The following is a 23,828-nucleotide window of genomic DNA, read 5'->3' as shown; positions in this document are numbered from 1 at the left end:
GAAATAAACCCTAATTTGGTGGGTTCTTATTTTTTAGCTTTTTTTATATTTACTTTTCAATTTAGTGTTATTTTTTTATTTTGTTACTTACTTTCCGATTGGACGTTATCCATTTTAAGTAAGTTCCCACTTCCATTTGGTTTTCATTTATTTACTATCTAATTAGGCGTTATCAATTTTAGGAAGTTCCTTTTCTTAGCAGAAAAAAATAATTTAAGTAATCTTTCTTTGGAATTCAAAATAATAAGAATACAACTCTAAAATTGATACTTGATTTTTTTTTCTTTCTTCTTCTTCTTCTAAATAAGGACAATATTATGTTTTGACTTCTTAATTTTAGGAGGACAAAATAAACATTAAACCTTCAACTGTAACGGTTTCTTAACACTGTTAGATCTGAGGGGGAGGGGGGGGGGGGGCAACAATAATTTCATAATGAACAAGGTCCTTGATTATTTTATTTCAAGATTTTTTGTTTTAATTTTCTATTTTCAAGTCCATGTTTGAGTTAGTTAATTGGTGACTAGTGCCATTGGGTATCAATTTTAAATAAAGATTCCTTAAGCATAATTAAGTCTTTTAGTATAAGTTAGATTATTTAAATTATGCAGCTGTTATTTAACTAAATGTTAAGGGAATCCTAGTCTATAAAGGAAACCCTAGTCGAGTCTATCTCTATTTCCTAGTTAGAGTCAAATTCTTTCTTTTTTAATATAAGGTCATAAATAAGCCATTTCCCTCATTGTAAACCTAGACTGAGTTGAATAAAGAATTAAGACTCTTGTGGGAGAACAAGCCGTGGTTTTCTTGGCTTTCTTCATCAACAGAGGTTGGGTGTGGAGTTCGTCAAGAAGACTACGTAAATTGGGGCAAAGGAAAGTCTGTCCAATCTAACAATGCGGATCTCCAATTGGAGAGGAGTTCCTAACACCGAGCCTACTCTGCTGAGACATTCTTTGTTCTAATATTCAAGGGGGGTGGATATGGTAAAATGATCCACAGCGGGTCGAAATGAAGTCTATCTTGCGAAGCTTGGAAGATGGCTCCCATTGACAAAGGAAGTTTGTTTGTTGCTAACATGCCAAGGAGCTCCATCAAGTGCAAATTCTTTGGCCAACAAGGAGGGAAATTTGAAAAGTAAGAGTTTGTTGTTGAGAAGGTAACATCTAGAAAGCCTTAGACCCTCCATTGCTTGGATAAAGATGCTTTGACAACATTGAAAGAGGGCTAAATTCCAAGGAATTGCCCAACCAATGCACAGTTCTAGAGTTGGATACCAGGTGTGATGTAAACCCAATTTTAGGGATGGAAAGATTCTCTAAAAATTAGGGTTTGCCCTGAATCTTCCAGCAACACATCTCCAACATAGTTATCACGGTGACAAGGCAATGTGAGGCAGTTTGGGCCAGTTGAGGCGATGATTCAATGAGGCTCCCTACAAGGCGGTTTTGAGGTGGTCAAGGCCTTTTAAGTGAAATTTTGAGTGTACACTTCATACTATACACTCTAGTTCATTATAAATTTATCATATCTTATATAATAAAAGAACTAAAATCAACCCACCTTAAGTCAATAAACATACTACAAACCACACCTAGCAATTAACTAGCACCTGAGTGTCTTCTAATTCTTTTTCAAAATGAAGAAACTAAGAGAATCTCAAAAGCAACTATTAGAGCATGATGGTATTCAATAACAAGTCATAGGAAGTCCCTAAGCGTAGAACATATTGATTAAGCATTTCTAGAAACTGAGTTCGGAAAAAAATTGCCGAAGACATATCATTGCCTGAGAAGACGGTGAGCAAACACCCAAAAGATCACCAGAGTTCAAGGCAAATTGATGATTGATTTTGTTAAGATTATTAGACTTAACAAAATCACAGATTACCGGGGGGGTAGAAAAAGAAGAAAACAACATTAGCAACCTCGTCCTTCACCTAAGATGAATAGACGATGTTATTCTCTTCGCCGGAGTGTTGCTGCAACTAGTTTGTACCAAATTTTTTTAGGAATAAAAAAAGGAAAAAGAAGAAGAAAGAAGTCATCGGGGGGAGAGTAGAAGCACCTATCGAAGTGCTTTTGCAACTTAAGACTGCAGGTGCTACAAGCCTACAACTAGTTTGTACCAGATTTTTTAGAAAAGAAAGAAGGAAAACGAAGAAGAAAGAAGTCGCTGGAGAAAGTAGAAGCACCTACCGCTTGGTTGCCGCAAACCTCTGAGCTGGAAAGTGGTGGTCACTGATGTGTCAAACTCTCGATCATCGTCTATAGGAAGAGAGCAACGACAGTTTAAGGGCTTTAGACTTGAGCATTCAATATTTTTTTCTTTTTCTTTTTTGGTTAATGTAACAATTTGATCCCATGTAGCATCACTGTAAGTATGCATATTAGTTCCAGCCAATCGTTAATTTCCAATCGGAATCTAATTGCCAATTAATTCTCTGCCTTTGATTTGGCATTTTAGATATTTGATTTTAAAAAATCAAAAAGTCGGTAGCCTAGGGGTCCAGGGAGTCCGAGGTGCCTAAGGCAACACCTTAAACCCCAAGGCGACTGCCTTATGGGCTAACAATAAGGCGACACGCGCCTGGACGCCTAGGCAACGCCTTAACAACTATAATCTCCAAAACTCAATGGGATGATCTTCAAATACCAAGGATGTCCCTAAAATTAGTTGGGAAGGTTTGGATAAGATTTGTTGAGAATTGCGCAGAGACTCCAATGTTGTTGCCTTGATGCGAAAGCCTTGGCAGCAGCTGCCTTTTTCATCACTTTCTATTTTGGTGCTAGTTTCTATTTTCAGAACTTTCTATTTTGGACAGATTTTAGGAGTTAGAAAATTAGTAAGTTTTGTCTTTAAGCTGTATTTTTTTATTTCCTTTTTTAGAGGACAGTTTTCTTGTTTCTCAAGTTGTATTAGATCTCTTAAAAACTATAAATATATGCATCTTGCGATTCTAGGCTCTTTAGCTAGAATCACAGGTCTTCTCTACTAGTTCTTCACCTCTCTTCTCTTTCTTCTTCTTCTTCTTCTCTCTTTTCTTTTCAAGTTCAGCTACTGTTTTGATTATTTAAAACTGGTTTTCTTGATTTAACAAAACTAGATGGGTTGAAGAATTTCATTAACAGAGAAATGTGGGATGGGTTAGGGTTTTTAAAACCCAAGATGGGATGGTTTACTTGGTAATAGGGTATCCAGCTTACCCTAGATAAGATGGGAGAGGAAAGGGAAGCTTGCGGTTGGGATGGGGAGGAATAGGATAAATCTTTTGGGTGAAACTATTGAATTTATAGGTTTAATGGATTTTCTGCCGGAGTGAGAAGATCTTGGGCAATCTTTGAATTTTTCTTTTCTTTTCTTTTCTCTCCTTTTTTTTTTTTTTTTTTTTTTTTTTTTTTTTGAAGGGGAGGGTTGTGATGAAGAAACAAGAAGGAAAGACCAGGCAGCAAGGTAGAGGAGTGGTGGGGGAGGGGCTGGAGGAGGGTTTTAGGGGCTGTCAGGGTTTGGGGAAGCTGCTGCCAGAGGTGTGACAGCAAGGGGGAGGGGTTTAGGGTTTTGTGCAGGCAGAGGAAGGGCTTGGGGAGGGGTGCAATGGGTTTGAGAAGTGAGGGAATGGGTGGGGCTGCTGTACTTACATGGAAGCTTCTGTAGATTCTTGAATTTGCTGAAGACTGGAAGAAGAGTACTAGAGCTGAAGGTAGGTGCTGATCTTTGAAGAAAACTCTCAAATTCTTGACTCAACTTTGGCCCCCTCAACAAGGCCTTGATCCTTCAACTCAATTAATCTTTTTCAAATAATCAGATTTAAGAGGGTTCGGCCTGCCCTAGATGCGCCACTTTGGAGTGGCCTTGGGCCCCACTCCAAGATTTCGGCCACAGGGTGAACCATTGTTCATATCAGGGTGCAAGGGTGGCTGTTGGGCAGAAGGCTCGGGTTGAAAGGCCATCAGATAGATGGGAAAGTAATGAAGGTTGAGATTAGGAATTTCAGACAAGGATGATGGAGCAGTGGAGGAGAACAAGGAAGATCATAATCTAAGGATAGAGGGTTGAGGGAGGGAATGTGGAAGTGATGTGAACATGAAATTGCCCCTTGGCCGAAACCCTAAGTGGGGCCAACAAGATGCACCTAAGAAGCCTCCCTAGGCTAGTTGAACCCTCTAGGAGGAGTATTTTGGGCATTTTCAGCCCAATTTAGTTGCTGAAGTTTAATTCCCACTTAATTCTAGAGCCCTAGTTGGTTAAGAAGTCTTAATTTGAGTTAGAAATTGAGTCCTCAATTCTTTCAAAGTCTAGCCCGTATGGCAATTATTGTAACAACCCCCGTATTTCTAACCCGAGATCCGTATTACATGTCCAATAACCCGAAGGTCAAGCCGGAATAAATTGTGGAGTATCCACATTGAAGTCGATGATCCATATCTTGAGTCCATGGATCTGGATTCTGCTGATGAAGAACCTGCCCTACTGGGAAAATGGATCACCAGTAGGAGTTAAGAGGTGTCTGAAGATGTTCGGGATCAAGGTAAGAACTCCCCCACATGTTGTCTAGGGTTAGGTTTGAGTTGGGGATCAACCCCTTGAGCAAAGCACCCAACTAATGAAAAGTCACAAGGGGCGGTTGCTTAAGGCGGTTGATTGGCCAATCAACCGCCCCAAGCAACCGTCAGGTCTGCTTGCGAGATTTTTGCCCTAATTTGCCCCCAATTCCATATATATAGTAAACCCCGACCTTTTTACTTATTATTCTATTCGGGATTGATGTTGTGGATGGTTAGGAGGTAGAGAACACGTGCTGGAAGGTGAGAGAAGTGTGGTTTGCGAAGAAGATCCAATCCTTCATCCGTTTTGCGAATCTAGTAGAGGTAAGTGATTCCCACTCTATTTTCTTTCCTCATCTCTTGGAATGATGTGGATCTATTCCCCTTTAGGTTGGTGGTGATTGAATTGTATTGGTTCTATTCCCCATTAGTGAATTTGATTAGATCCTATCCGGAAACGAATCCTTGCATTCAAATAAAGGATAGATCTAATCGAAGGAGATGATTTGAATATTGAATCTTCATAATTTTAGGTTGTTCGTGCTGGTGTTGTAGACTCCTTAAAAATTAATTCAGATTTAAATCTTCCCAAAACTGAATTAAAATTAGGAGATCAAAAGTCGGAATTTCGGACTTAGAAGTAGTATGTAACAGGGGCGGTCGCTAATGGTGGTCGATTGCCTAACCAACCGACCCAAGCAACTGGCTGAGTCACAGTAGCTCTGTGAAGTTGGTATTTGCTCTGATTTGACTCATGTCTTTTATGTATTTTTGCAACTATATATTTAGGTGATCTCTGAGTTTATTAGAAGTGTTGTGGGTGAAGTTTATTTGCATTCTAGTAAGCTTTTACATATTTACAGGCATGGTGGGAGATCTTGTGAGATATCTTGCTATCCTGAGATAGCGAGACGAGATGAGAGGCAAGAGTGGAGAGATGGGAGACCTCGCCAAAGGTGGTCCAACCACCTCTTTAGGGGGTTTAAAAGCCCTGTCTCACTCGAGAGAGGCCTATCTCGCCTCTCTCGAGCCTCTCTCAAGCCTCTCTCTTGTTGTATGTGCATTTTTGGCCAGAAAAGTCGATTTTTGGACAGAATTTGTTGGGGATTCAACTTCTAAACATCATTAACACATCTACAACAACAGATTCAAGCCTATTTCAAGTGATCTTCAACAAAGGTAAGAATTTCCCCCAAATTTGAATTCTTTTAAATAGAAGGTTTTACAATGGGTGTGTGAGTGTAGTATAAATATATATTGATGATCAAGCTTTGATCTACACTTTCATGGAAAAATTTAATTTTCTGTTATTATTATTATTATTATTTTGAATTTTCGTATTTAAAAAATATATTATCTAAAAATTTAAAATTATAAGTTATAAAAAAATACTTATGATATGAATGTGATTATCACTTATGTTAAACTATATTGAGAGGGCTACAATCACATGTATTCATATTTTGATTATCATGCTTATTGTATTTTTTTATTTAAATAATCATGAAAAATAATATTTTATTAAAACATTATCTTTTTTTTTTTTTTTTTTTTTTTTTAAATGATGCTTATATTATGTAGTTTATTTTAAAACTACAAACATGACAATTTGAGCATTGTATATATGTTATCTTCAAACAAAGTGTATTTTGTTGTTTTATAAATTGTTTTTACATAAAATAATTATAAAAAATAATATTTTATTAAAAAACTATCTTTTTTTTTATTTTTTAAATGATGTTCATATTATGTAGTTTATTTTAAAAATACAAACATGTCTATTTGAGCATGTATATATGTTATCTTAGAACAAAGTGTGTGTTTTGTCGTTTTATAAGTTGTTTTTACATGTTTTTATTTATCTAAAAATTATTCTAATGATTATTTGGGGACATTCATGTATGTATTTTAGTGTTGTAGACTTGTATCTTAAATGGCAACTAATGGGAGTGGTGGCACTGGTAGTGAGACTCAGGACATTGCTTGGCAACATGGGGATCCACTAACCTGCGACAAGAAAAAATCCCGATGCAAGTATTGCCTCAAGACTTTGAATTCTGGTGGTTCAACCAAATTAAAGCAACATTTGGCTGGTGGCTACAAAGATGTTTCCAGTGTCCCACGGTTCCTTATGAAGTGCAAAAAGTAATTGCAACAACTTTAAAGGGAGAGAAAAAAAAAAAAAAAGGAGGAGATGGCACGAAAGCAAAGGGAATTTGAGGATACAGTGCTAGCTAGACCTTTTGTTGATGTTGATGAGGAGTCAGACGACGATTAGGAGAGGAGGGTTATGGGTGTTGAGTCACAGGCCGAGAGGAGATAGATGGAAGCTAGCAGACAGTTCTCACATTCTGAAAATTTGAGGCAATATGAACAGACAAGAGGAGCAGGTGGTTCGGGGTCAGGGGCATCCATGCCACCTAGACATAATTTTCATGGAAGTGAGAGGACCGAAAGGAGGAGGAAGACTAGACATTATGATGCCACATTTGACCAAGACCCCTCCCTCTTCAAGCATCAAGACATCTATCAAAGAAGCATTCCATAAATGTTTGTTGGAGGTAAAGAAGGCAGTAGGGAGGAGGAAGCTAGGTTGGCAATCAATAAATTCATGCTCTACAACAACATTGCAGCCAATGTAGCCAAACCAACATACTATCAAGGGATGATCAATGTAGTTGCTAGGGCAGGTGTAGGGGTTAAAGGCCCAACAGCTTGGGAAGTAATGAATAAATATTTACCAAAGGTAAAGCAAGAGGTGGAGGAATACATTGGTTCATTAAAGAAAAAATGGAGTACATATGGTGTTATTGTGATGGCTGATGGATGGACTGGTCCTATTAGACAGTCCATCATTAATTTCATGTTGAGTTGCAATGCAAGACAACCTTCCTTAAGTCAGTGGATGCCTTAGACAAAATTAAAGATGCTGACTACCTTTACAAGCTTCTTAGGGAGATGGTCCTCGAGGTAGGGCCAAAGAATGTTATCCAAATTGTCACAGATAACGGTGCTAACTTCAAAAAAGCTGGTGAAATGTTGATAAAGAAAAAGAGTAGCAGGATCCACCTCTTTTGGACACCATGTGTAGCACATTTAATTGATCTTAAATTGAAGGATTTGGGGAAAAGAAAGTCAATCAATGCTGTGGTTGACAGGGCTAGAAGGGTAAGTAATTTTATTTATAATCATGGTTATGTGCTGAAGATGATGAGGAACCACTGTAAGGGTGATTTAGTCAGACCTGGATTGACTAGATTTGCCACCAACTATGTAGCTCTGAAAAGCTTCCAAAAGAAAGTGGTGGGTCTACGGCACATGTTTGCAAGTGAGGAGTGGTTTAATTGGCGTGGATCTAGCCATCCTGATGCAGTACTAGTCCAACAAACCATTGATGATGATTCCTTTTGAAGGTAGTTGAATAGGACAGTGGGCATTATAGAGCCTATTGTGTTTGTTTTAAGGATGGTGGATTCGGAGAAGAAGCCCACAATGCACCACATATAGGCTGCCCTCCAACAAATGAAAGAGTTGGTTAGAGCTGCTGCCCCTAGCTCCTTCAAATCCTACGAGAGGATCATCGATGATAGATGGGAGATGCACTTGATGCATCCTTTGCACTTGGCTGGTGAGTCACTTTTAAGTCTTTAAGTTTTTGTTGTATACTTTAATTTACATTCTTAATTTGTTATAAGTTATAAGTTATAACTTATAATTTATAAACAAGTAAACAACCAAATCACTACCCAATTTTTTTATTTCCACAATGCAAGCTTACTACCTCAACCCAAAATACCATTACAAGAATGATCTGGGGCTTAATGTAAGGTTGATGAATGCGGTGCAAGACATGGTGGAGAAGCTTGTGTCAAATCCCGTCATGCAAGGGACAATTAATGGAGAGGTGAGAACTTATTCAATTGTTTCTTCAACTTCTTGCATTAGTTCATTAAGCATATACATAACACAATAATTGAAGAATTGGTGTACAAATCAGGGAGTTCAGGGATGCCTCTGGGAGTTTTGGAAAGCCTTCTGCAATTGCAACTAGGCAAAAAAAAAAAAGATCCTAGTAAATAGTCCATTACTTTAAGTCATTAAGTCTATAACTCTGTAAATGATAACTGATAAGTTATAAATATTAAGATTTACTTGCATAATGCATTCTTTTTTTGGTTATGCAGCTGACTAGTGGGTGCTATATGGAACTAGTGCGCCAAATCTCAGGCACATAACCATGGTAAAAAATTCGAGGGAAACTCAAGTTTCGACCGGGTGAAAATGGGAAATTTAGGTGGAAACTTGAGAAATTTCAAGGAAACCGAGGACTTTTCCGTACAAGTTTCGACAGGTTTTAGAGAGTATTTTGGGGTGGGATCCTGTATTTAAGCTAATTAGAGTATAAATAATAAATTTGTTGTATTTTGCTAAAAAAATCAATGTAGATATGTCATTTAATGTACATAACATCAATGTAGAGTTGTCAAAAAAGTACATTATAAACTTAACTACTTAAGCACATAACATTCAATATATAATTTCTAACTTCAAAATAGTTGACAATAAAAGGAAAATACAACTTAGTGTTAAGAGGAGTGCCAATAGTGGATTCATCCTGTGAGCTGAGTAGTACTATGCCTGTAACATCCTCTCCTCCAACCAACGAACATAGACATCCCATGACATTTTATGCTATGGTTGTCAAGTTAATCAACAACTGTAACTTTATGAGTCTGGTCATCAATATGCTTAAGATAACCAACCTGAGGGAATACGCGCTTTGGATAGGGAAGTCCTGATGGAGGGGGTTATTTGTCGTGGGTACTTGGGGAAACATGAAATAAACAAAAAAATTGAAAATTTGGGAAAACTACAAAATTTACAGGGAAAAAGTCCCAAGTTTCCACGAAATTTCCTAGGTTTCCACGAAATTTCCCAAGTTTCCATGAAATTTCCCAAGTTTCCCACGAAATTTGGGAATTTTTTTCCTTATGAACCAGCTGGTCCAACTGGGTTGAACCAAGTTTCGACAGGTTTCGAGGTTTCAACAAGTTTTGGTGAAATTTCGACAGTTTCGATCGAAACTGAGGACTTTTTTTTGGTCCCCATGAGTTTCGTTTCGCATTTTTCAAAATGGGAAATTTCGGTGGAAATTTCGCAAGTTTCGATGGAATTTTGTTCTATGCACATAACAATTAAAGTACTCTCACAGACTTGCTCATCCTCTGGTTGCGAGAGGAACTGGAGCACCTTCTCGCTCATTCATAGTAAGGTACGAAACAAATTGGGGAGTACAAGGCTCGAGGACTTAGTGTATGTGCACTACAACATGATATTGAGAGTATAGCACATACAAGATGACGGAAATCGTGAACCAATTGAGTTGATTGATATATTCCACGAGCCCCCCGCAGAAGATGAGGAAGATGATGTCATATATCAGTGGGATAGGGATCGAGGTGGCCCAATGCTGGATGGGCCAGGAGGGCAGCCGGATCCTACTGTTGCTGCTGTTATGGGCTTAGATGTTGTGGCTGAGCATGTGTCTTCTGATGAGGATCAGGTTGTTATAGCAGCATCAAAAGGACCAACTGTACCACATGTGGAGCCACCTAGTCAACTTGAAACAATTGCGGTGAAGTCTAGTAGTGGGAGTTCAGATGATGCCGATGATGCCAGAGGGCCAAGTGGCCCAAGTCAGCCATCGAGTCATTGAGGCAGTCAGGCTGGTGGTGTTTGCTAGTGGAAGTCAAGGTCAACAAAGGGAGTCACCTCCACCAGGTCCAAGTCATCCGACACATGCGAGCCACAGTTCCCTTATCTCTCGGACTTATACTAGGAGTAGAAAGAGCAGATCAAACCAAGGGCAAACGAATGATGATGCGAGCATGCATGATCTTGAATTAAACATGGGAAGCATGAGCCTAGATCATGGTCACAATGATTCACAACAGCAAAGTTTGGATAGTTGGCAATCATTGAGGTACATATACGGGGATCAAAGCACCGGGTCAGATTACATGGGGTATTCTTCTCATGGAGATCATGCTATTCCTCAAGACCCTACACCAGGAGAGTACACATATGGGAGTGAAGGTGGGTTGTTAACTGAGTGGTTTAGAAACCCCTACCCACATACTCAACAGAAATATGAACAACATAATGAATGGCACTTTCACCCACCCATGATTGACGGTTATCCCAGAGTGCTATTCCTCTAGTATTCTGACATGGAGACATCAATTCCATATAAACCGATATGTGACATACTACAATGATGGGTTGACTTATGAGTCATATGTGGCCACCGTTCAGAATCAGTTGATGTAGAATTCTAAGTGATACTCTTATAGTATTATTGTTTTGTAGTCTTGTAAGTTGTAAGTTGTAACTTTGTAAGTTGTAAATCGTAATCTTGTTACTCTTGTACTCTTGTCAGTCTTGTGACTTGTGAGTTGTGATTGTGAACTTATGGATTATGATCTATGACTAACTAAAGGTCTAAAACTTCTTATGGTTGTAAAATTTGAAGACATTTAAGTTATTTGATAGTTTGATCACTTGAATAATTGATGTGTAATGCTAATGTATTTGATAGTTGATAGTTGATAACTTGAATTACTTAATATCTTTACATTACATGATGTCTAACCTTGCATTTCACAGAATTTCAGTTTTACACATAGGGTTGACTTAGAAGCCATACTTAGGGTTATTTTCTCACAAATTTAAGGCCACCAATGTGTTCAAAAGGCCTTAAATAGGCTAAATACCAAGTTTCAGCCCAACCAGGGCCCTAAAACCCATCGAGATTACGCCAGAATTTTGGTAGATCTCGATCAAAATCCAGCCATCTCGGTCGAGATCTCGCTTTTTATGAGTGGCGAGATCTCGCTCATGTTTACAGGTAAGGACACACTTTCTTATTTATATGTGATGACATGCTATATGATGAATTGTTTAATTCTTACATTATTCATTGCTTATGTAACTTGCTATAGTTGTAGAAGTCATTGAATTGTAGTTGAATGTATGTTGTAAATGATGTTTATATATACTTTATCACTTTGTGATATAGATTGAATGATTATGTTATAATGGTTGATGATATGATATAGTTGTGATGGAAGGGTATCCATTTCGGGATCCATTGCTTGGGATATCAGAGGGTTGTGGTATGGGACACATGCTCACTGATGCCCCCAGCACTACTATGATTGCTGGATGACATACCTAGGGAGTCTAGATTGCATGATTAGGTACCCTTACATGCTACTACCATTTTAGTAAGAAATTGAAGCCGAATGAACCATGTTAATAGTGATGTGACTCTTTCATCCTACAGCGCTAACCAATCCGTGCGGAGATTCAGTGGTCCACTGTTGATCATGTATTGGTAGGGTTGTTTATGTTAGGGTTTGGACTCATGGACATCCAAGGAGCGGCCGGAGTCGTGAGGGGTCATGAGAGCATCCGCCCCAACAATATGTGGATGACTATAAGGTTAGGGAATGGAGTCCAACAACGGTAGCCAGTCCATGAGGGTTCTCATTCCTAGGTAGAGAAGGATACGAAACTGAGTTGGTTTGTGCCATAGGGGAAGTATCTGAACTTCATGTAGTGTGTTACTATATGATCTTGCATTGGATTAAAAACCCCGACATGCACCAGTACTCATCCCAATGGTCGTGGTAAGAGAGTGTTAACTTAAACCCCAGCCATGGTTGATTGACGATGACTGAACCCCTTTACTCGGGATCCCAACAAAGGTAACCAGTCTGTGAGGGATCAGATTGACTAGACCTACCCAGAGGAGGGCTGGTGTTATATCTTAAAGCACGTCAACCGTCTAGAGACTTGCATAGTTAGATCATAGTAGCATTCATATACTTGCATATCATTCATTACATATATGCTTACCTGGATATATTGTCATATGTATGAGAGAAGTGTTATCCTTACTGAGTTCGTTAGAACTCAATCCTTTCTTTATATGTTATATTATATTGTACAAATGGTGTTCCGAAATCATGAGAAGTTCCGTATGACTGGAGCAACTCCTATGAAGAGAATGTGGTACCGTTAGTGGGAGATGGAGATGTGGGCCACGAAGCCTCCTCCGAGTGCTTGGAGTGCGCTTACAGCACCCATTGATGGAAGGAGGCAGATCACCCGACATTTTGAGAAGTCCTTAGAGAAGAACTGGAGAACCCCTTTATTGCTAGATTAAAAGAGCAATTTTTGGCTCAAGAGCGAGTTACTGGAAAGAAGCTGATTTAGTTTATAATTTTGCTTCCGTGAACTTTGAAACTTGATTCCTTTGATTCTTTTCTTTGAGTATTTGGACTCTTGTAATCCTTTTTTAATTAATTATTTGAACTTGTTCTTGCTTATGATTACTATTTCTTGCATTTATTATTATTGGTGGTAAGACCGTGAATCCTGTGACGGATCGCACCCACGGGTTATTGGGCGGAACCGATATAAGCGGGTGGGGTGTGACAATTACAGTTTGAATTAAATAGAATTTAACATGTGCTTATTAGGGTTTTACATTATTTAAACTTTCATTTCAGCATGTCCATTAGGGACCCTTGGATCTTAGTTCAATGGTTGTGATAATTGTGGTGGGTTCTTAATCAATAAAGGAATCCCACTTAGTGTTGAGTTCTTTTTAGTAGGCTATTAATCAAGGCCTATTCTTTTTTTTAAGTTAAGTCTGATTAGGTGAATAAAAAGTTGAGTTTTTGGAGGACTGTGGTTCCTGTTTGAGGGGGCCACAGTGGATTTTAAGAAAGCATTCTTCTTCAATAATCAGCAACCTATCTAGTATTCTTCTTCAACAACTCCAGCACCCACCTTCAGCATTCAACCTTCAATACCAGCAAGTGCAGTGAGCATTTAACCTGCAGACATCAGTTCAGCTCAGACCCAGGTAGGTACAACATCCCAGCAGCCATGGCACCACTTTCCCCAATCCCTCCCTAGTCTGCACAACCCTAAAACCCAATCCCCCTGCTGTCGCACCCCTATAGCAGCAGCCCCCAAACCCCTGACAAATCCTAGCTCCCTTCCCCAACATAGTTGTTAAGGCATCGCCTAGGCGTCTGGGCGCCCTTGGATGTTGTAAGGCGCGTGTCGCCTTATTATTAGCCCATAAGGTAGTCGCCCTAGGGTCTAAGGCTTCGCCTTAAGCGCTTCGAACGCCCTGGACCCCTAGGAGACCTACTTTTTGATGTTTTTAAAATCAAATATCAAATATGCCAAATCAAAGGCAAAAAATTAATTATGTTAATCGATATGTTCTGCCCTTGGGGACTTCGTATGACCTATTATTGAATACCCTCATACTCTGATAGTTGCTTTTGAGATTCTCTTAGTTTCCTCATTTTGAAAAAGAATTAGAAGACACACTCAGGTGCTAGTTAATTATGTTAATCGTAGTGGGTGGATCCCACTACAATTTGCACCATAGGTGGCGGCAAGACGGTTATGTAGTCAAAAATAACTACCCCTCTATTTAGTTCAGTCTAAGCAGGACCCTAATATTCCTCTCTTGGATGAGTCTAAGGAAAACCCTAATTAAGGAATTAGGGTTGGGTTGAGGGAAAATATATATAAATAGAGGGATAGAATACCAAACAGAGTACCACTGATATTGAATAGTCTCATATGCTTTGCAAATTCTCCAAGGTAATCCTGAACTTCCATCACTGTGGTTTGCCGATTTGGAAGCGTAGAAATAACCTTTAGAGTACACAAGCTGAAAGAAGGGAAAGGGAACGCAAAGAGGCACCTCCAGTGTCTAGATCCATTGCAAAACATCACTAAGGTAAAGGATCTAGAACTCTTTCTTTTATGATTTCAATTTACATTAGTATCAAAGCCTAGTTGGGGTTAGGGTCACTGGCAACGGCTAGTTTTATGGGTGTTGGTTGATTTAGGATGAAAATCATGGGTTTTATTTTTCCCATTGACATGAATGAGTGAAAGATTTATTCCCTAACCAATTACCTGACCTCTACCCAATCTGTGGTATGAAATTTAATGAATAAGTTTTTTTCTTTTCCTTTATGTGGAAGGAATTTGTTTTTTAGATTAAAATAAATAAATAAAAAGAGTTCATCGTTACTGTGTTGTTCACCTTTTTTATTATTAAAAAAATATATTTTGAATCTTCGAATGCGAAGATTTTTTTTTTTTGGTGAGCAGTTATTTTTGTTTTAAAAAAAAAACTCTGATTCTTCACATCGTGAAGGAATCTTCATGTTTCATTCAAAAAATTCAGTTTATAAAAAAAAAAATTTAAAAAAGGAAGATAAAAGAGATAGAGAGGGTCTCTCTCTTTCCATTTTTTTTTTCTTCAAATTTCGGATTGTGGTGATCCTCTCCGTAAGGATCCTTTGAATTTTTTTTTTAATTCAGTTTTCTAATTCTAATTTGAAAAAGAATCTTTGGGGTTTGTCTTCTTTAATTCAGTTTTGAAAAAAAATTCCAATGAGTTGTGAAAAATATACTATGCCTTTTCGCATTCTGGATGGAGTCTAAATGGCCTCTAAAAATGTGATCGCTGACCTTCTCATGGGTGAGAAACTTTTCGGTCATGAAAACTTTGAGAAGTGGCAACAGAAAGTCCAGTACTACCTAAATGACAGAGATGAGCCTAGAGCATCTTACCACGGAAATGACTGAACCGACCAATCCTCCCTTAAGAAGAGAGACTACACAGTCTCATAGAGATAAGGATCTGTATGATGCTTGGGTTAAGAAAGACCGAAGTGCGCGGTTTTTCATGCTAAGTGCCATGCAAGATGACCTACAAGGAGAATATCAGGGTTTCCCTACAGTTAAGTCCATGTGAGACGACCTGAAGCATGCTTTTGGTGGTACATCCACAACCAGACTACAAGGTATGATCCTCAAGTTTGAGATGTACCGAATGGACCCCAAGCATAAAATGACTAAGCACATCAGAACTGTCAAGGAAATGGTTCGCAAATTAAAAGATGTTGGACATGACCTTTCTGATGAGCAACAGATCCAAGCCTTGAATAGGACCCGACTGATTCCTGGGCACCAATGAAACAAGTACTTGTTCACCTTGAGAGCATCAAGACGTATGCTAATCTAGCTCAACACCTTGATATGGAAGCGAAGCGCCTAAAGGCGACTTGCACAACTGCTCTTGTTCCTTAGGCAAGTATACGTAAGGGCAAATGGCCCAAATGTAAGGGACTTAAGAGAGGGAATCAAGAGGGTACTAGGAACTTGGCACCTAGGGGATGTATGGTCAAACAGAAACGTGGAAAGCACGGGGGTAAGAAAGACATGTCCAAAATAACGTGCTACAACTGCCAAAAGAAGGAACAATTTGCTCGTGATTGCACTGAGTCAAAGAAGGTATCATCTTATCCTTTCCTTGTACCTTTGTGAGTACAAATGTTTTGGTTGCCTTGACACAATCAGATTGGATTGTTGATACAGGAGCAACCAGGAACGTCGCACGGGAAAGAGGCAGTTTCATAAATTATCGCAAAGTGCCATTGGTAATGCATAGAATCTACATGGGAAACGGTGCCAACATTGATGTTCAAGGCATTGGAGCAGTCCAACTTAGCTTACGAACGGGCTGCACGTTGATCCTCCATGATATACTCTATGCAACAGACATAATCCATAATTTAGTTTCATTTTCAGCAATTTTAAGTTTTGGATATTCTTTCAATTTTTCAAACAGTACTTTGGATTTATTATTTGAAGGGACCATATAGGGCCACAACATTCTTGACAGTGGATTTTTTAAATTAGATTTGATTTCGGTTATCTCTAATTCTTCTTCTTTAATTGTTGACAGTAATATAGAATCTGTAAAATAGCATTCTAGATTAGGTCACATTGGGAAGGATAGGATGTCACGGTTAGCTAGAGCTAGCCTTTTAGGCTCACTTGCTAAAGTAGACCTCCCATATGTGAACCTTGTCTGGCTGGAAAGGCTCATTGGATGCCTTTTGGAAAAGCACCCAGATCAACTCAACCATTAGAGTTAGTACACTCTGACATCTGTGGACCCATGAATGTTAAGGCAAGACATGGAACCTCCTATTTTCTCACCTTTATAGATGATCATTCGCAATATGGTTACGTTTATTTGATCGCTCACCATCATGAAGCATTAGATTGCTTCAAACACTTTGTGACAAAGGTTGAGAATCAATTAGGTAGGAATTTAAAAATTCTGCGAATTGACCGTGGACGCGAATATTTATCTGAACAATTTACAGAATTGTGTGAAGAAAAAAGAATTGTGAGACAATTAACTATTCCTAACACTCCGTAACAAAATGGAGTAGCAGAAAGAAGGAATACAACTCTATTGGACATGGTTAAGTCCATGATGGCGCAAATAAACCTCCCAATTAGTTTTTGGGGAGATGCACTTTAGACTGCAGCCTATATCCCGAATAAAGTACCATCTCAGTCAATACCATCTATACCCTATAAGCTATAAAAAGGTACAAAGCTTGCTCTAGGACATTTACGACCATGGGGTTGTGCTGGGTATGTTCACACCCCTTCCCATAAGTACGGGAAGTTAGGACCTAGAGCTAAGAAATGCATATTTGTGAGGTATCCTAATAGCTTTAAGGGATACATTATGTACGGTGAACACCCTAGTGGAGGTATGACTGAGATTGAGTCACGAGATGTCGAATTTCTAAAAGCAGATTACCCTAGTTTATCTGATGTGCATAGAGATCTTGACATTTATAAGATAAAGGAGGATCACAGCATACCAAATCCTCTTGGCGATGGTGGGGATAGAACACATCCTTTAGTTACCAGAAGATATTGGTCATAGTGCACCAAGTGGGAGCATGAATGTAAACTATGAACCTAGTGGGAGTGTACCTGGTGGGGACACACCCATAAACCAATGTGATCTCAATGCATGTAGAAGCACAAAAGGACATATTCCCCATCGCCGATTTGAGATTGAAGGGGACGCCCTTTTGTGTGCCTTAGCTGATGAGGAGGAGCATGCATCCCTAAATGAAGCGCTATCATCACATGCTAAAGACAAATGGTTTGTTGCTATAGAAGATGAGCTGAGTTCTATGGAAAAGAACCAAGTCTGGGAGTTAATTAATCCTTCACCTAATTGCAAAACTATTGGGAATAAATGGGTTCTTAAGGTTAAGCGTAAGGCCGATGGATCTATTGACAAATATAAGGCACGACTAGTGGCGAAAGGCTACACCCAAAGAGAGGGTGTGGACTATGATGAGACATTCTCCCATGTGGTGAGGATAGCATCCATTCGTCTTATATTGTCCATTGACAAGACTAGATCTAGAACTCTTTCAAATGGACGTTAAAACGGCATTTCTCAATGGAGAACTGGACGAAAAGATCTACATGGATCAACCTGTGGGTTTTGAGTCCAAAGGACATGAGCGCAAAGTTTGCCGCCTAAAACGTTCTATATATGACCTCAAACAAGCGTCTAGACAATGGTATTTTAGATTTCATCATGTCGTAACTTCGAATGGCTTTGATGTGATTGAAGAAGATCATTGTGTATATAAAACAGTCCAAGAAAGGATTCTTAGTTCTCTCTTTATATGTTGATGATATCCTTTTAGCAGGGAATGACATTGACCTGATTATCGCCACTAAAGAGTGGCTGTCCTCCACATTTGAGATGAAGGACATAGGCGAAGCCAACTTTGTGTTAGGCATCAAGATAGTGAGGAATCACTCAAAGAATTTTCTTGGTTTGACTCAACAAACTTACTTAGAGAAAAGTCCTTGAACGATTCCACATGCAAAATTCTAAGCCCATTGACACACCAATGGACAAAGCGTGTAGACTGAGCCTAGATAAATGCCCTAAGAATGAAGAAGAGAAAAATCAAATGTCAAGAATACCCTATGCTTCTACGGTTGGTAGTTTGATGTACGCGATGATGTGCACGCACCCAGATATCTACTATGTTGTTGGGATGGTCAGTCGTTACCAGAGTAACCCAGGACTTACCCATTGGCAAGTAGTAAAAAGGATTTTCCATTACCTTCGTGAGACGACAAATCTCATGCTCACATATAATGGTTCAGATTTGAGGTTGAGAGGTTACAGTGATACTGATTGGGGCAGTGATCAGGACGAGCGAAAGTCTACCTCAGGTGATGTTTTTGTCCTTGGAGGTGGAGCCGTTACTTGGAGCAGCAAGAAGCAAACATGCATTGCTTTGTCCACCCACGATGGAGGTTGAGTATGTTGCATGCTCAGCTGCTGTTCAAGAGGCAGTTTGGCTTAGAAGATTTTTGAGAAGTCTCAGCCTATTCTCACATGCAGATGATGTGGTGCTCCTACACACTGATAGTACAGCAGCTTTGGCTTTTTCTAAGGATGCTATGTTCCATGGAAAAGCCAAACACATAGAGATCCGCTACCATTTTATCCGAGATATGATTGCGAAGGGAGAAGTTGTCTTAAAGCACATCTCCACATCCAACACGGTGGCTGACCCATTGACTAAGCCTATACCAAGGGATGTGTTTTTGTCACATGTTAGGAGTCTGGGTCTTAGACGTGGATGATGTTTTCTTTTATTTCTTAAGACATCTTCTTTTGGACATAATGAAATATTGAAATCATTTTTTTTTCGTGCATATATGACGTATGTTTATGATAAGTGAGTTAGTATATTTTATAAAGATGTCACCAAGCATTGAATTGACCCACTCACACGGGTAATTCGCCTTGGTGCTTGTAGATAGCGAGCAAGATGAGCCTATGGGTTTGTAAGGCTTCAGGGGGCTTTCAAACCAATGACATGCGCCTTAGTTGGAACTAAGATGAGACCTTAATAGTCGAACATAGAATCATCACATTTCTGTGTTGCCTGTATTGTAGTTGAATGTGAATCTTTTATAATTGGTCATTGACTAACTGATTATAGAAGAATCAGGTTAGGCGGTTTAGGTAGCGACTGAACCAAGATTCATATGGCCGTTTTTTTCTTTCTTTTGTGACATGCCTATAATCAGTCGGAGTTAAGCCATAGCATACATATTTGTTGCATGTGCTGAAGTCGACCGATGATGAGAGTGATTGAATGGATCTCTGCTTCGTCATTGTGTGAGCCATCAGAATCACACTTTGTTGATCCTACTTGTACCCGTTACTTTAGACTATGCCACGAAAAGGACACCCAATGATGCTACTTTAGCTTGTTCCTTAGGATCATGGATGATGCGGTCTCGCAGGACTAGACAGGGAAAGCAGTTGGGGATAATCCAAATGGCATGAGGGCTATGGGAAAACTTTTCATTCTATACCCAACAGTGATGTGACTCATTGCCTGGGTGACAACTTGTCATTTGACAAAGTCATGAGTACATCATATGAGGACAGTTCACATTGCTCACTATGAGGGATCGAGAGTGTGGAAATGGGTATAATTGAATTGTTTAGGGTATAATGAGATAATTCTCAAGTGATGTGCTATGTTGGTTAGATGGAGACTTGATATAGCACTCCTACCCTAGATACATCTCTTAGGTCGCACATTCCATTTCCGCATTGAAAGGATTAGAGTTGATGAGACCATTTGGATAACTCCGCCACCTTGAGGCGAGTGGGAGATGTTAATCGTAGTAGGTGGATCACACTACAATTTGTGCCATATGTGGCGGCAAGACAGTTATGTAGTCTAAGATAACTACCCCCCTATTTAGTTCAGTCTAAGCAGGACTCTAATATTCCTCTCTTGGATGAGTTTAAGGAAAACCCTAATTAAGGAATTAGGGTTGGGTTGAGGGAAAATATTATAAATAGAGGGATGGAATACCAAACAGAGTCCACTGATATTGAATACTCTCCTATATTCTGCGAATTCTCCAAGCTAATCCTGAACCTCCATCACTATGGTTCGTCGATTTGGAAGCATGGAAATAACCTATAGAGTACACAAAATGAAAGAAGGGATCGGGAATGCAAAGAGGCACCTCCAAGGTCTAGATCCATTGCATAAAATCACTAAGGTAAAGGATCCAGAACTCTTCCTTTTATGATTTCAATTTACAGTTACTATGTGTAGTTTGTAGTATGTTGGATGACTTAAGATAGGCTAATGTTAGTTCTTTTAATATATAAGATATGATAGATTTATAATGAACTTGAGTGTATGAGATGTACACTAAAAATTTCACTTAAAAAGCTATGACTGTCTCCAAAAGTGCCTCGTAGGGCCCCTCGTCGACTCATCGCCTCAACTGGCCTAAACCGCCTCGCATCACCTCGTCGCCATGACAACTATGTACCCCAGCCCCCTACAGTACTTCCTTGCCACTCCTCCAACCCTCTCCTACCCTACTGCCCTTCTTTCCCTCTCTTCTCTTCATTGCAACACCCCCTCCCCTATTTTGGCTTGTAGCAGATCTGAAACAGAAAAGGAAAAGCAGAAAAAAGAAAAGAAGAAAAAAAAAAAGAAAGAAAAAGGAAAGAGAATAGAAGAAAAGAAAGACGAGGAAGAACAAGAATGAGAATTCAAGATTTGCCAAAGATCTTTTCCCTTTTCCAAGATTCAACCAATATCCATCATAAGATCCTTTCTCAAACCCAGTTCTATTTAGAAACCCCAATTTCCCTACCATCCCATATCTGTCTCTTCCCATATCATTCTTGGGTATCTCAAACTATCCCTTTGGTGATCTATAAACAATCCTAACTTGTCCCTAAGGTTTCCCATAAATTCTTACAAGGTCCCCAATTATCCCAAGACCTTCCCATAATATTTAACCATAATTGCTAGAAGATTCCTAGTGATTCCTTAATTCTAGGAGATTATTTTAGAAACCCTAACCCTAGAATCGGGTTCACATCAGGATGGGGTGGAGCTAGTGGACAGGAGGGGAAGGTGAGAAACTGGTGATAGGGTTGGTAGGGTTCAATGGGAGGAAATTACAAGGGCTAGGGGGGTTATTAAGGGGAGGGGAGACACCTTACTCCATTTGAGTGCTTTATTCCTTAAAAGGAAAGTTTTATAGGATCATCATACAACTAGCTATGATGCATCGTGTAGAATGTTGGGTAGTTAAGAAGCATCAAATAGATAAACTCAATGTGGTAGAAATGAGGATGTTGAGATGGACGAGTGACCAAACTAGGAAGGCTAAAGTAAGGAATGAATTTGCCATAGATGGTATATGAGTAGCTCCAATATGTGATAAGCTACAAGAAAGTGCTAATAGAAGCCTTTAAATGGCCCAATACGGAGGAGTGATCTAACCCAAATGAGTTAAGGCAGACCTAAAATAACCTTAGGAGAAGAGGTGAGAAACGATATGCATGGCTTAGGCCCAATATCCAATATGACCTCGCGGAGCGGATTGGAAGGCAAGGATCCATGTAGCCCCCATTAAGTTTGGATCAGGCTAAGTTGTAATCTTCGTACCAGCCATCCATATCAGCAAACCAGGCTGCCTCTCATCATAGTTTGTATTCCACAATCTTACTAGGTTGGTTTTGGGGCTTGTTGCCATGGCTGCATATGGACTTGATCTGCATCACAAGTACATAGATACAAAGTTTGAAGATGCCAAAAATCAATTAGTAAGGTGTTTCTAATCAAAATCAAGATCAGCCTCCTAAAATCCCAAATGTTACTCTTCGGTACCTCTAATTCCAACAAATGTTAAGTCCTCCACATGACTGGTTCCTCTTTCAGTTCTCTCCTAGTCAAAAATCTGAGGCTTCCTCTCATTCCATCAGCATCCTGAAATCCCATACAGTACTCTTAGGTAACTCTGGTTCCAACATAGAATACACTATCTCCTCTGCCTGACCAATTCCTGTCTAGGTTCCAACCTAGTCAAATATCTAAGGCTTCCACTCATCCCTGACTAGCCACCATTGCACTCCTATGCTTGACTTTATCCACAAAAGGCTTCAATTAGGAAAGCAAAGTGATGAGGAGGTTATCAGATTGCTAGGGTGATATGGTTCAATGAGGAGCACTGCTCATAAGCAGTGTATCATGTTATTTTCCCTAGTCTTAGTAGGTTGGGTAGTTATTTGCAATTGAATTTTTTTAATTTTATGTTTGAGTCTTTGTGGGCTAGGCCTAGAGTGTATTTTGGCCCAATTTTGAATTAATTTATGTTTGGGTTATATTTGCTACTAAAGTTGGGATTATTTTGGGAATTAAGCATATAGCGTTGGGAGGGATTGATTTTATTATTTAAATTATGTATGGGACTCGTTTTTGGCAACATGAATGAATGAAAACAAAAAAAAAAAAAAAAGAAAAGCTTTCTTTCTCTCTCTTGTGCAAATCTCCCTTGGCGTGAATCCTCACTCTCTCAGGTAAGTTCTCTTCTCTTCTCCTACTTTCTCTCTTATGTGAATTAGGCTTCTCTCCTTTTCTTTTCTTCTTTAGTTGCTATCTTCTCTCTTGTTTCTTTCTATCGTCTCTTTCTATTCTACTCTCAGATTTCTTTCTTCTTTCTTTTCTCCTCTTTTCTCTTCTGTTCTGTCCATTAGAAATTCTTCCTTTATCTGCCGTACCCTTTCTTTCTATCTACTTTTCTTTTTCTCCTTCTCTATTCTCACTTCTTGTACAGCAACCTTGCTGTATTTCTTCTTTCTAACCCTACTGTCCATTCTGTTGTTTCATCATTGCCCAAAAATTCTTTCTTTCTATTGTTTCTGTTCCTTGGTATTTTCTAAACCCTGTTTGCAGCCAGAACCAACAGGTAATTTTATTAAATCTTTCCTTAAATATTTCTCGCTTTATATTTCTTCCTTTTTGCAGTAGCTTCTTTAAAACAGAACTTCCAAGGTTTCCTTTTCATTGTTAATTGCTGAATTCTTTGTTAGAAATCTGATATTGACTAGAACAGTTTTAATTTTCTTTAAGTTTCTTAATATTCTTGCATTCAATTTAGTGTTATGGTGTCAACATCCCCATCCCCTTGTTTCTCTATTGATTCTTGTCTAGTTGTGCTCATCAGTTAGGACTTATTGTGCTTCTTTCTCTGCTTTAACTGTCTTATATGCATGCTTAATCAGAATCCAGGTGCTGCAATTCCTTTTTCTTTTATTACCTGTCAAGGATAGTAGGTGTCTCATTCTAAGAGCCTAGTAGCCCACTTTGTAGGTCCCCTAGTATCTAGGGTTTCCCCTACATCACAAACTCCTCTCCTACGCATGCAGGTTAGACTTGATTAGCAATGTCCTCCAATCCTCCTATACATTTGTTCTAGCATTCGTGGTTTACC

At 39.1% G+C, this 23,828-nt stretch overlaps 1 protein-coding gene across 3 annotated transcripts in view; it reads right to left on the bottom strand.

The window, feature by feature from the left end:
* The window catches only part of LOC149001800 (uncharacterized), a 46,340-nt gene that overhangs the window by 3,994 nt on the left and 18,518 nt on the right, over positions 1-23,828 (bottom strand). The window lies entirely within an intron of this gene.

The sequence above is a fragment of the Hakea prostrata genome, chromosome 10, assembly GCF_041222555.1.
Source record: "Hakea prostrata isolate BN-2017 chromosome 10, UWA_Hpros_2, whole genome shotgun sequence".
NCBI classification, from domain to species: domain Eukaryota; kingdom Viridiplantae; phylum Streptophyta; class Magnoliopsida; order Proteales; family Proteaceae; genus Hakea; species Hakea prostrata.
This window is presented reverse-complemented; position numbering and strand designations above follow the sequence as displayed.